Source organism: Trachurus japonicus, chromosome 11, assembly GCF_045865225.1.
Source record: "Trachurus japonicus isolate A0001 chromosome 11, Traja_1.0".
In the NCBI taxonomy this organism is placed as follows: domain Eukaryota; kingdom Metazoa; phylum Chordata; class Actinopteri; order Carangiformes; family Carangidae; genus Trachurus; species Trachurus japonicus.
Genome location: NC_140917.1, coordinates 34,019,806 through 34,031,832, shown reverse-complemented (window position 1 = coordinate 34,031,832; position 12,027 = coordinate 34,019,806).

Below are 12,027 nucleotides of genomic sequence, written 5' to 3'. Positions count from 1 at the left end.
AGTCTCATTTAGCTCTGGTTGATAATTGACAAGGTTGCTCATTGTTGAGTTGCCAGCCTCAAATCTCAACTCTAGTCAATAAGAAACTATAAACTTTTTCCATTGAAGCTCTGACTGGATAGATTTATGCTGGAAACTGAGCTATAATTTACTAGAGTCATAAAATGCAACAGTAACTATAATTCTTCCAAAACCATTCACGAAGTGATCAGAATCAATGTCAAGGTACTACAGAACCCAAATGGCTTCGTGTCACAAGATACAAGGTGAAGGCTGTGAGGGACTCGGACCACAAAAAAGAACAGCAGAGGCACTACAGTAAAAGCTCCAGGGTCGCTGTGCCTCAGTGAGCTGATGCTTGGTCTAATTCAATTTAAATTGTATTTGGGAATATGCATCACTCAAGTATGAGCTGATATGATATAGAGCTTTAACCTTCATTTTTATACCTAATGAAACTGATATAGCCTACATCTAATAAGCACAGAGCGATTCCACATAGAAGACTATTTATTTGGAGTCATGTTTCTGGCCACTAACACGTGAGAAGGATATTTAGTAAGAGTTGCTGCAGGCAAGTTACTAAGTTTGTCTTTTAGTTCTGAGCTGGGAATGTAGAGTACATAGTTTATCTGACCTTGTTTGTCCTGCTGGTGGAAGCAAGGTTATGAGAGCTGAGCAACAGAAGGAGAAAAAATAATTGTAAAGTTGTGTAATGTAAAAACAATAAATAGAAAGGTGCTAAAACACTGTACAGTGTTGAGGGTAACTGCTGGTCATAACATTCAGATTACAGATCATCATGTCTACTATGGAAATAAGTGGATTCTTATTTTATCATGATACCCTCTTTGTTTTTCAGTCATGAGTTGAATTTTAAATTAGGTTTTGTTTGCTAAAATTACCACACAGCACATGTACTGTAGGTCTCTGTGATCCTGCATTGAAAAAATAGATTTATTGCATATACTGACTGGGGGCTTATAGGGGCCCAGCATTTTATTTTCATCCCTGGGCCTCCCAGAAAGTTAATCCAGCCCTGTGGATTATATATTCATATGTGCAGTCATAAAATGTGATTTCCAAAGTCCTGAGATATTCAAAAGATGCATGTAGGGCCTTGAAGACAAAGAAGCAAAGAATGAATAATACAAATATAATAATTTGTGATATCTCTCATGTAAAAGTTATACCGGAGAAAAGTAATTTTAACACATGCATTTCAAAACTGAATCTATATTGGTATTACCCAGGGGAGCTGCATGTGAAAATGCAAAGGTCCAATTCAAATCAATTGTACATTAAACAGATTATATCATGCCAGCTCCCTATTACAAAGAACTGAAAGTAATCTGAAGTGTCTCAGTGAAGAAGACAGCAACGAAAATCCTGAAGTGGAGACATGATGGGATTTGGGTTTGTGCTTCGGTCATGAAGGGCCGATGCAGAAAACTTTCGGCAGTGTACTTTTTGTACCTGCCTTGTGTACAGTTACAGTTTTGTTTATTTATCCATTTATTTATTTGGAATTTTCATTCTACCTGCTGATCTAAAACCAAACACTGTATCTGGAGTAGGTGAAAACGTATCTGAAGCAGACACTCTTCTGTTGTAGTGCTACAGTACATATGTGAAATGTGTGAAACAGCAGCCAATGTCCACACCTGATGCTTCGGATGTTCTCCAGCGTTCATACAAAAAAAAAAAAAAAAACAGCTTAGTAACAACAGGCAGACAACCATTAACCAGCACCGGCTCCTTTTGTTCCTGGCAGACAGGTACTGCAATTAAAATGCCATCTGTCCTGGTTAAACAACTCCTCACAGACTAATCACTTGTCAGATAAGGGAGAGTAGAGGATTATGTAACAGGAATAAAAATGTCTATGACCTATAAGCCGCTGTCTGTAGAAACTGGGTGTATGACTGGTATCAAAAGCAGCCTCTTTCAGCTTGTTTGTTCATTTTGTGTCTCTGATTGCCCAAGTGATCCTAGGACACTGCTTTCTTCCTGTGTTCCCGGCTTCACCTTCTGCTTAAAAAACCCAAAGTCAATTGCTGCTTTCTCTCATGGCGCTCTGCCATAAGCTCCAAGCACTCTTGATTAAGAGAGGAGCGCTATTGATTTTTTTTTTCTTTTTCAGACGGTTGCCAGAGCCCAGATGACCATATAGTCTGAAAAAACACTGGCAGAAATTTCAAAGAGGTTACACAACAAGGACACACATTTTTAAACAGCCTCATATCAAAGTTAGATGACGATTCCAAGGCTGTGAAAGTAAAGATAACAGTGATCACTTTGGTAACGCCTCATAACTGGTCATCACCACTTCTTTCAACTGATGCCTTACACTCAACACAAGTCTCTGTTGATATGATGCAGATAAGGGATGATCACAAATACAAAACATATCTTCAATTCAGCTATCTATCATTCATATATAAAGACAAGAATACTTGAATAAATAAATGATAATGTTCCCATACAGGTTTATTTTAATTTAAATGAATGGTTTGATTAGTATAAAAAAAGCAGTGGTAAGATATTAGCTCTGCTGTATCATGGGGGAAAAAACACAATTTGAGCTGCTGATCCTCACTCCAGTGGTTTAATGAAACCCAACTGGAGAATTAAATGCTTCCAGCTATGTATTTATCTTGATGTAGCAATTCTAATATTTACATAACAAATGTAAATGAATGTGATGTGACTGTTTTGTAGATTTTTATGGAGATTTGGTAGAAATCTGTATTGTGAAATCTTGATTTATGATTAGAAATGTTATGTTATGTTATGTTATGTTTTGTTTTGTTATGTGAAAGTAAACATATGTTATCTTGTCTTGTCTTGTCTTGTCTTGTCTTGTCTTGTCTTGTCTTGTCTTGTCTTACCTTATTATCTGATCTTTTCATCAATGTAATGCAACATTTTGGTTGATATTAAGATAAAATTGATGGGTTATGATACAGAAATATTGGAGGTCCCAGTTCTCGAACTTAAGTGCATGGCTAATGATCTTGATGATGATTTTCAACCAACAGTAAAACCTTTCATTGGCAGAAACAGACATCATAGATCATAATCTAGGTAGTAGGCTACATTTTCTCTTTTGACAGTGCAGAGCTAGCTGCTATCCTCTGGTTTAACTAAGACAGACTTCATTAAACTAAACCTGTCCTGATCCCAGCTCTGTGTAAGCAACACTTGGCCTACAGTATATGACTTCGTTAGGCAGGAATCGTATCTTCTTACATAGCAAATTCTTTTTTTTTTTTTTTTATAAATTCTTTTTTGATTAATTTCACTGTAGTGTTGCTGTGGTATGATGTTGGCTAATGATAGCAAACTTTAGGTGCTTTCTTCACCCCGAATGACTGTTACACAAAGTTAACTGTGCATGCAATTTTCAAATGAACCATTTCCCCACAATTATTACTTTTTATGGCGCTCTCTATGGAAATTAAACAGGTTAACTTTAGTGGGCTATGTTTGGAGATGTGCTGACTGCACTCCCACTCTGTCAGACTCTGTAGAGGCAGGAGCTTGTTCACTTTAAAATTTAACCAGCCTGCTGCCCATTTGGATTTCTACTCCAAAGAACCTACACTAGAGTGAGCAATAAACTGACATCCAACTGTAAAAACACATGTACTGCACCTACTGGGTATAAGTTAGCTAATATGCTGATTTCCTGCTTTCCTTTAAATCTCACTACAGCTAACAACACTGTGGTCTGTTCAGATTAACTGAGATGATTTTAATGCTACTGTGTATGAGAGCAGAGGTCAGAGCCACATTAACCTCAGTTTAGAAACAATCCATCCTCATTGGACCACAAACTTGTGTTTACAACCTCTCATAAAGCATTCTGGGAAGACTTGGCTGCAACCAAAAACCTATCGGTGTACAAATGGGACACTTCCACACAGCCTAAAGTTTGATGGTCCACAGCTTATTGCTGAAGCTCTGTGTCCACACTGCTGCGTTTTCCACAACAGTATCAGGATGTACTCTAACCAGAGGGCCTGACGTGACTCCGGGTCACAAGTGTACTGGTCATGCGGTGTGCTGCACGGATGAATAATCGCAAACTGTTCTCTCTTTCCTCCTGTCTGCTTGTGTGTGTCTGCTCTCTCATTGTGAGCATGAGCTCTCAATTATCAAGGCTGGACACATGATCTCTCTGCCAGATCTCTGAGGAGCCTCAGTCACTGTCTCATGTTTCCTCACAGCTCTCTCTGACACGGGCGTTGTGGTGCAGCTATACAAACAATTGATTCATGTAATATGATACAGAAACAAATGCTTTGTCCTCAACCTTTACATTATCGGTTATAGTAAATTACAGTCTCAGTTTACTGTGAGGATAACGATCCCTGATATCAATAATCCAAGATTTACACACAGTTGTTATAATGAAAACCATAAAAGAAATACTTAAAGGGATAGTTCAACATTTTGGCAAATTGGCCCATTGCCATAATCCCTATAGTTTTAGGTGTAGTTTCATTACCTTTAATTGTCGGTGCAATTATTTATTATTAACTATTTTTAGAACGGTGGAGCAGAGTCGCGAGCTGCTCAGAGCTACACTACGGAGGCTAATGGGATTTCTTGGTTTCTCTCATCAAACTCATCAAATACACAATCCAACAACTCCAAAACGCTCTGGTGGACAAGTTGTGACCTGCACATTCACCATGCTATGAGATAATAATGGAACGTTATGAGAGAGAGAGTTGTTTTTGAGGTAAATTCATGCAAAACCGCTGATGCATGTTCCCGTCGGGGGCAGTTTTTCATCAAGCAGTTTCTGTATTTGCCTCTAAAACAACTCCGTCTCGTAACGTTCTGTTATTAACTCATAGCGTGGTGAATGTGCAGGTCACAACTTGTCCACCAGAGCGTTTTGGAGTTTGAGTTTGATGAGAGAAACCAAGAAATTCCATTAGCCTTCATAGTGTAGCTCTGAGCAGCTCACGGCTCTGCTCCGCCGTTCTAAAAATAGCTTGCACCGACAATTAACCTACTCCTAAAACCATAAGGATTATTATTATTGGCATTATTATTATTATGGCAATGGGCCAGTTTGCCAAAATGTTGAACTATCCCTTTAAACACGATAGCAAAACTGCACCTCTGCCCAGTAAGCCTCAGTCTGCAGTGTTTCTGGTATTGACAACCAAGGAGATTTTCTCTGTGTGCCAGACTTGGTCCAGATGTGGAAGTGCATCTGACAACAATGCAGCACATGAGCCAATTATAGGGCCTTTTTTTCTGCGATCGGGGAAGTTCCATGCTGTTTCATGCAGCCTTGTAAAAATATGTCCAAGTCAAGACTGTTAATATTCTCCCTGACGGCGGTAGTTATAGCTATTTCATATTAAAAATGCCTTTCCTTTGAAGCAGGTGTTGCAAAATTTGGAGATCTGTACACAAGGTTCTGTTTGCCAGAGGAGCTGACAAGTTCTTTGCGGAGATGATACATTTGTATGTGTTAGAAATGTCAGAAACGTCTGCACAGGCTAAACAGAGTAGGAGTTAAGCAGAATGCCACAGTGCGCTTTCTAAATTTGGGTTAATGTGACACTCCTGCATGAAAACCATCAGCGCGTCGTGGCTCTCTGAGACTGAGCTTCCCGAAGTGCAGCGAAACTCAAAGCTCAAACACCATAAAATCAATTACATAACATGCAGGATGCATAAACAGCATGTCTGCCCGAGGGCCCCTAGGGTAATAACAAGGCTAAATTCACGTCAACGCCACAGGCTGACATGCATTCTTTCGGCTACACTGATGAGTACGCGTGATTATGAAATCCACATTTCATCACTCACTGCAGGTTTCTTCCCCGTGCTGACGATAATTATTAAGAGAATTACATACAGGTGGCACATGTTATTAGGAGGCACGCTGAACGACAGGAAGAAAAAAGAAGAAGAAGCAGAGAAGGCTGGGGGGGGGTACACATAGAGGCCCATGTGCTTCTGCATCTTTTTTAAGTGTTGGTAATAAAAAGTAGTCACCACCTCCTGAAGAGCTCCCGGCCAATGAGAACCCATTGAACAAACTTTTATGTGTCCTCAGGAAAATCCTTAGCATCCCCTGTGCTGCTCCCCTCAGTCAGTCCTCAACATGCGCAGGTAGGACTGACTTCAGGGAGGGAATTTCACATCCGAGGCTCCATCCACTCCTGCATCTTCTCCGCTGCGTCCCGTTGACCGAGCCCTGTCTGTCTACGGAGAGGAGGTCGAAACATGGCCTTCTACGTCCCTGCTTTGACCAGGTAAAAAGAAAAGTCTCATGTTGGATTTCTGTCAGTAATCTTTGTCTCTGAGATATTTTTTTCTTTTGTGCAGTTTCCATAACAACAGCAACTCATTTAAAACTGGGTGTTCACTGATAATCTATGTCTAATCTTCATTTAGGAAGAGGAAACATCTATATTTCCCTCTGTGTGATAACTCAGTGACTTGATGGGCGCAGCAGGATCTTTATCTTCGTGTAGATTAAAGAAGATGCCCATTTGCCTTTTAATCTGGCCCACACACGCACGCACATGCAGCACATAAACCTCCGCTGAATGACATTTTAACAAAGTGAAAGGGGGAAATGCTCTTAAGTGATCAACACTAAGCTTCCGGTCTCTAACCCCTTGCTGGAAAAAAAAAAAAAAAGCCGGATGAATGAATTTATATTTGATTACAGCAGCAGCAGCTAGTTCTTGAAACTTTTGTTTGCACATTTCAGTTGTAACGTGACTGAACTGATCAGCAACACTGATCCATTTCTACAATTAATTCAGACAAATGAAGAAACAAAGTGTTGGCTTACTCTGGCTCTCATTGGGTGGCAACAGAAGGAAAGTCCCATCAGATGTTCATAAATGTCAAGAAGTAAAGCGATGACATGTCATTACCTAATCGACTGACTGATTACATGATGGGATGTTTACTGGAATACACGGGGACTTTCTTCTGTTTCATTCTGAAGTTCTTCCTTCACTTTTGAACCCTGACAGCACTAAATGCAGTGTGATGTCTGGCGTGGGGTAGGCTGTGTAACCACAGCTCTTTAATCTTGGAGGATGCACATTACACACAATTATATTTACAGTAAATGTAGCGCTGCTGGTGCAGGTTTGATGAGGTTTCATGTCAGTGTACGGGCAAATAAACATTCGGGAAGCCGCGCTGGCCTGCGTTAAGACGGCTGCCTGCTTTCCAAACCTCTGGGGCCTTTCATGTTACTTACAGTGACAACTTACCCTGGTGGCTTTGTTTGTCTAACACACAAAGGGAGTTGAAGCGATTCTCTCTGTGCATCACTTTAAATGTGAAAACAAATGCAACCTGCAAAGCTGCACAATCACGAACAAACAAGACCTGTGTTGTGATGTTTAATCCTCCTGTCTCCTTCTGCTCTTTCCTTCACAACTGCTACAGAATTATAAGAGTGGCTATTATGTGAGGAGATGCTTAAAGGCAAGCCAGTAACAACATCATTTTAATTTGCTTCATGGATTATGTGACATACTGGGAAATACAGTTATTTGCTTTCCTGACAAAGGTTAAATGAGAACACTCACACATCCTTCTGGTGAATAAGGACATACAGTCAGGATGCTGTTTCACATGGATGGACTTTGACTGTGGCTCAGATCAAATTAATAGTCCATCCGTTGTATAAAGCTGTTGAGTACTTGAGCATCTTGACTATAGGACTAATTTGCCATGAAGACATTAAACAACACTGCTGACCAAGCTGCATCAAACTGCTACAGCACAATATACTGGATTTGTACTGGCATGACTTAAGACAGCATAAAAAATCAGTCAAATGCAGAGCTGAGTTCCTTTTTAATGTGGCTGGACTTTGTGAAGTAAAACAAAACTCACTGCAATATTCATATTTCCAAAGGGTAAACTGTTTGCTTTCTTATTGCTTACTCTGCAACTTTGTTAGCTAACTAGAGGTTATGGACTGTGTTCTTATGAGCGGCTAAGGAGGAAAACCCATTCATGTTTGTAAATCTGAGTTGGCAATATACTATATCTCCTATTGATGGAAAACAATTACTGACATGTCAGTGGTCAATAGTGAGTAGGTGGCTGGAAATGCACCAAAGCTGCAGATAGCCTACTTTCAATTGCAATCCTACAGTACATTAACACAAATAAAATTAAACCAGCTGTTTTTTATAGGAGTTGTACACTGCAAATTTTGGGGAGAATACTAATGTCAGTCCGACTGCCCATTTCTCTGACTACCCATTAATCCAACTTATTCAAGAGGGATATGGTTAGGTCTAGGGTTAGGGTTACTTAAATTGGAGAAATGGGAAGTTGGACTAATGGAAGCAAAAATATAGAAATGTATGGTCGGAGAAATAGGAAGTCAGACAGACGCCATGCGCCCGCAAATTTTATGGGATCTGTTTTCAGGGGCCACAAATAAGAAAACTCATTCAGACTTGTTGTCAGTTGGAACTAACCAGAAATGTAATGCCGAAAAACTCCTAAGAAGGAACTAGGCGTGTCTTTACTGTTTTTTCCCATTCTGCCAACATGGGTGTCATGAGCGTTCAAAAAGCTGCAGTTCTCCTGCGGCCTCTGGGGGCTGAGACCAGAAGTGAGCAACTCTCCATTGACCCCCATGTTAAAATAGCCGACTTTACAGCTTAAAAAAACATATTTACAGCCTGGTACATTTTATTTTTTTGGTCTCTACCAATAGTTTCCACCTCCCTGAACACTGTGTGTTGTTTAGGCTTAAAATTCGTCCATAAATGGGGGCGTGGTTACGTTGAGTGACAGGTTCACAGACAGACAGATACCGGCCGTTAATTGGTTGCTTGGAGTTCAGTGGGTGGGTTCTCGGCCGGCAAACCGCCGCACCTCTCCAAATATGGAGAGTAGACTCCCACTAAAATCCAAGATGGTGCAGTTCAAATGGCGTAGTAGGAGCACAAAACAGACTCCCCCAAACCAATGGGTGACGTCACGGGTGCTACGTCCATTCTTTTTACAGTCTATGGTGTGAATATAGCATTAGATTAGCATTAGTGGGAGATCATGTAGGTAACATTTAAGTATTAAGATCAACCTAGTGTAATTTTTTATATCCAAAAATCTCTTTTTTTGAAATTATTCATACAAACACTGATCTGATAAATCTACAGATCCACTCTTCTCTTGAGTGAAATTTCATATTTCATCGACAGGTGTAAGAGTAATACTCACTTTCTCATCTAACTTTGCCATGAATATCAAACTGTTCACAGATAGTGAATTTTAGAGGTGAGACGTTGAAGGCTTCCCTCCTGTCACATTCCATCAGTGACATTCATCAGGCCGGCCTGTGGATGGATAAGCAGTGAGTCCCTCTGGGGCTCTGAAGATGCTCCTTGAAGTGAAGGGCATAATGTTAGAGTGCGACACCTCCTCTGAAGACACCTTGCTGACCCAGCCATTAGTCATGTCTCTGACTGTACACTCACACACGTCCGCATACTTCCCGAGCGAGCGTACACATTTGCAAGAGAGTTCAAACAGCGGAGATGAGAGGGGCTACGGCCAAACCCTGCCTCATTTATTTCCCAGACTTGACGAGCTACAATCTCTGCCTCTGGAAAGAGTCCTCGCTATCACTATCTGTCATGTTGATGATGGGTTTGGAACTGCTGTAGAAAGCCGTCCTGTCTACTCAGGATACATAAAGAAAGCTGGGATAATGCAAATGAAGGTGTATTCATAATGTACCTCTGCTTAGACAAGTGCACTGCTGTCAGAGGCCTTTTTGAAACGCTGCATGATATAACTGTCATTTATCATCCACCTTGTTCATTGTGAAAGAGTGATCGTAACCCATAGACATTTCTTGAGAGAAGCCACATCTCCACTCCCAGTGCAGGCAACTGTGGTAAATAATATGTCCATGTTTAATTATGTTTTCAGTAATTTAAGTTCATTATTTAAAACAAACTAGGGCCCTGCAGCTGTGATATTGTGGAAATTTGCACAAATGCAGTCGGTTTCATAATTACTGAGGCCTCGTGTTGTATGAAGTGAGTTAACCATGCCAGTCTCCATACACCAGTCTTCTCTGATCAGTTCAGGCTTCAATATTGATTCTGTGTAAGTATCAAAGCCTCTGTCTACATTCAGACACTGAGCTTTAAAAGGAGCCATCAGGACTTCTGTAACTTTGTGATGTCACAACAAAACAATCAGCACCCTATGCCCAGCCCACCAGGCCCTTGTGGGACTTACCCTAAATCCGCCATATAAATCTGATTAGTTCACTCAGAAAACTATCAGCAAATCAGAAGAGAGACTCACCAACCTGTTGTTACCTGAGCCCCAGGTGGAATTCTGAAAGGAGATTTAAAGCTACATTATGTAGTTTTTTTTTTTTTGGTTCTTAAAAACACAAATATAGGATTTTCTTATATATCAACGCTTCAAATAAAATATGGGAAAAGTGTAAAATATGAGTTTTTAAGATGGTGCAGTAACCATGGTTCATGGAAAGGTATCTGAGATAACCGCTAACTAGTGCTGTTCAGTGGCTTGATATCCTTAAGCTTTTACATGGTGCAGTATGTCTAGACTCATATCAGAATCATGGTGGAAATAGTTCATTATGGTTATGATAACACTTTATTGGACGGCTATCTCTATAACCCATTATAACCATACTTATAATGAGTTATAATGCAGTTATAACACTGTATAACTATAGTTATAACACTCATAAATTATCATAAGGCTTTATAACAATAAGCACAACACATCATAGAGTAATAGCCTAACAGAGTTATAATGCTCTATAATTGTGTTATGCTTATTGTTATAAAGTCTTATGATAATTTATGAGTGTTTATAACTATAGTTATACATGTTTATAAGCCAATTATAACACATTATAACTTATAATGCATGTGGGCATTGTCCGCGAGTTACTAACAATTATAACATATTATAATACCTGACCTTATAAGTCATGATAAAATGTTTTATAGTGTGTTATGATTATTGTTATAAAGCATTATGATCATTTATGAGTGTTTATAACTATAGTTATACAGTGCTATAACTGCATTATAACTCATTATAAGTGGATATTGTTATAGAGATAGGCGTCAAATAGTGTTACCAAGGTTATGTCTAACAATCCTCCTTGCTTCTTGTTAGTTACAGTTACAGCCATATCAGTGGCACCAACCACTTAATAGAAAGGCTACACACCAGGAAAACTACAGTGCTCTCTCTTGTCACTGATGTGTTCATCAGGGATCCATGCGTTGCTCCACAAAACATTTTTAAAGACAGAATAGCCTGTCTATAGCAGGTCATACATATCTGGTACACACACACACACACACACAGAGAGAGAGAGAGAGAGAGAGAGAGAGAGAGAGAGAGAGAGAGAGAGAGAGAGAGAGAGAGAGAGAGAGAGAGAGAGCAATCACACAAGCCTAAATTAAGAATGTAATACTCCATGTCATAAGCTGACAGAACCAGGCTCAGAGCAACAGGGAGGGAACAGAGCTCAGTACTGAAAGCCACAATGGAGCACATAGAAGGAGACTGAACCAATCTATGACAACAATCTAAGGACACTCTTCACTATCACTATAAATAATGTCACTATAAATCCATAACAATATATTGTTCCATTTCAAAAAATAAACATGGTCAATGCACAGAGCAGCACCACAATGGCAGCATGATTTTTTAAAAAAATGCTTTCACTCACCAAGGCTGGACTGCCAGAGCTGTGGAGCAGTTCACTCCCATTCAAGTCAGTCAGACCATCTCCACAGCGGTTCGTCTCCAGTCCATCCCAGCCCCCGGCAGGTGTTCTCATGGATGGATGTTGACAGAGACTTTGTTGTCTCACCAGTAGAGGCTCAGTGTGGCAGTACAGAGCGGTCAGCTCAGACTTCACTTTCTCTCTGTTTCCTACGGGCCCACACAGATGTCAACCAGTTTCACCTCAGAGATGTTTCCCCCATTAATCTA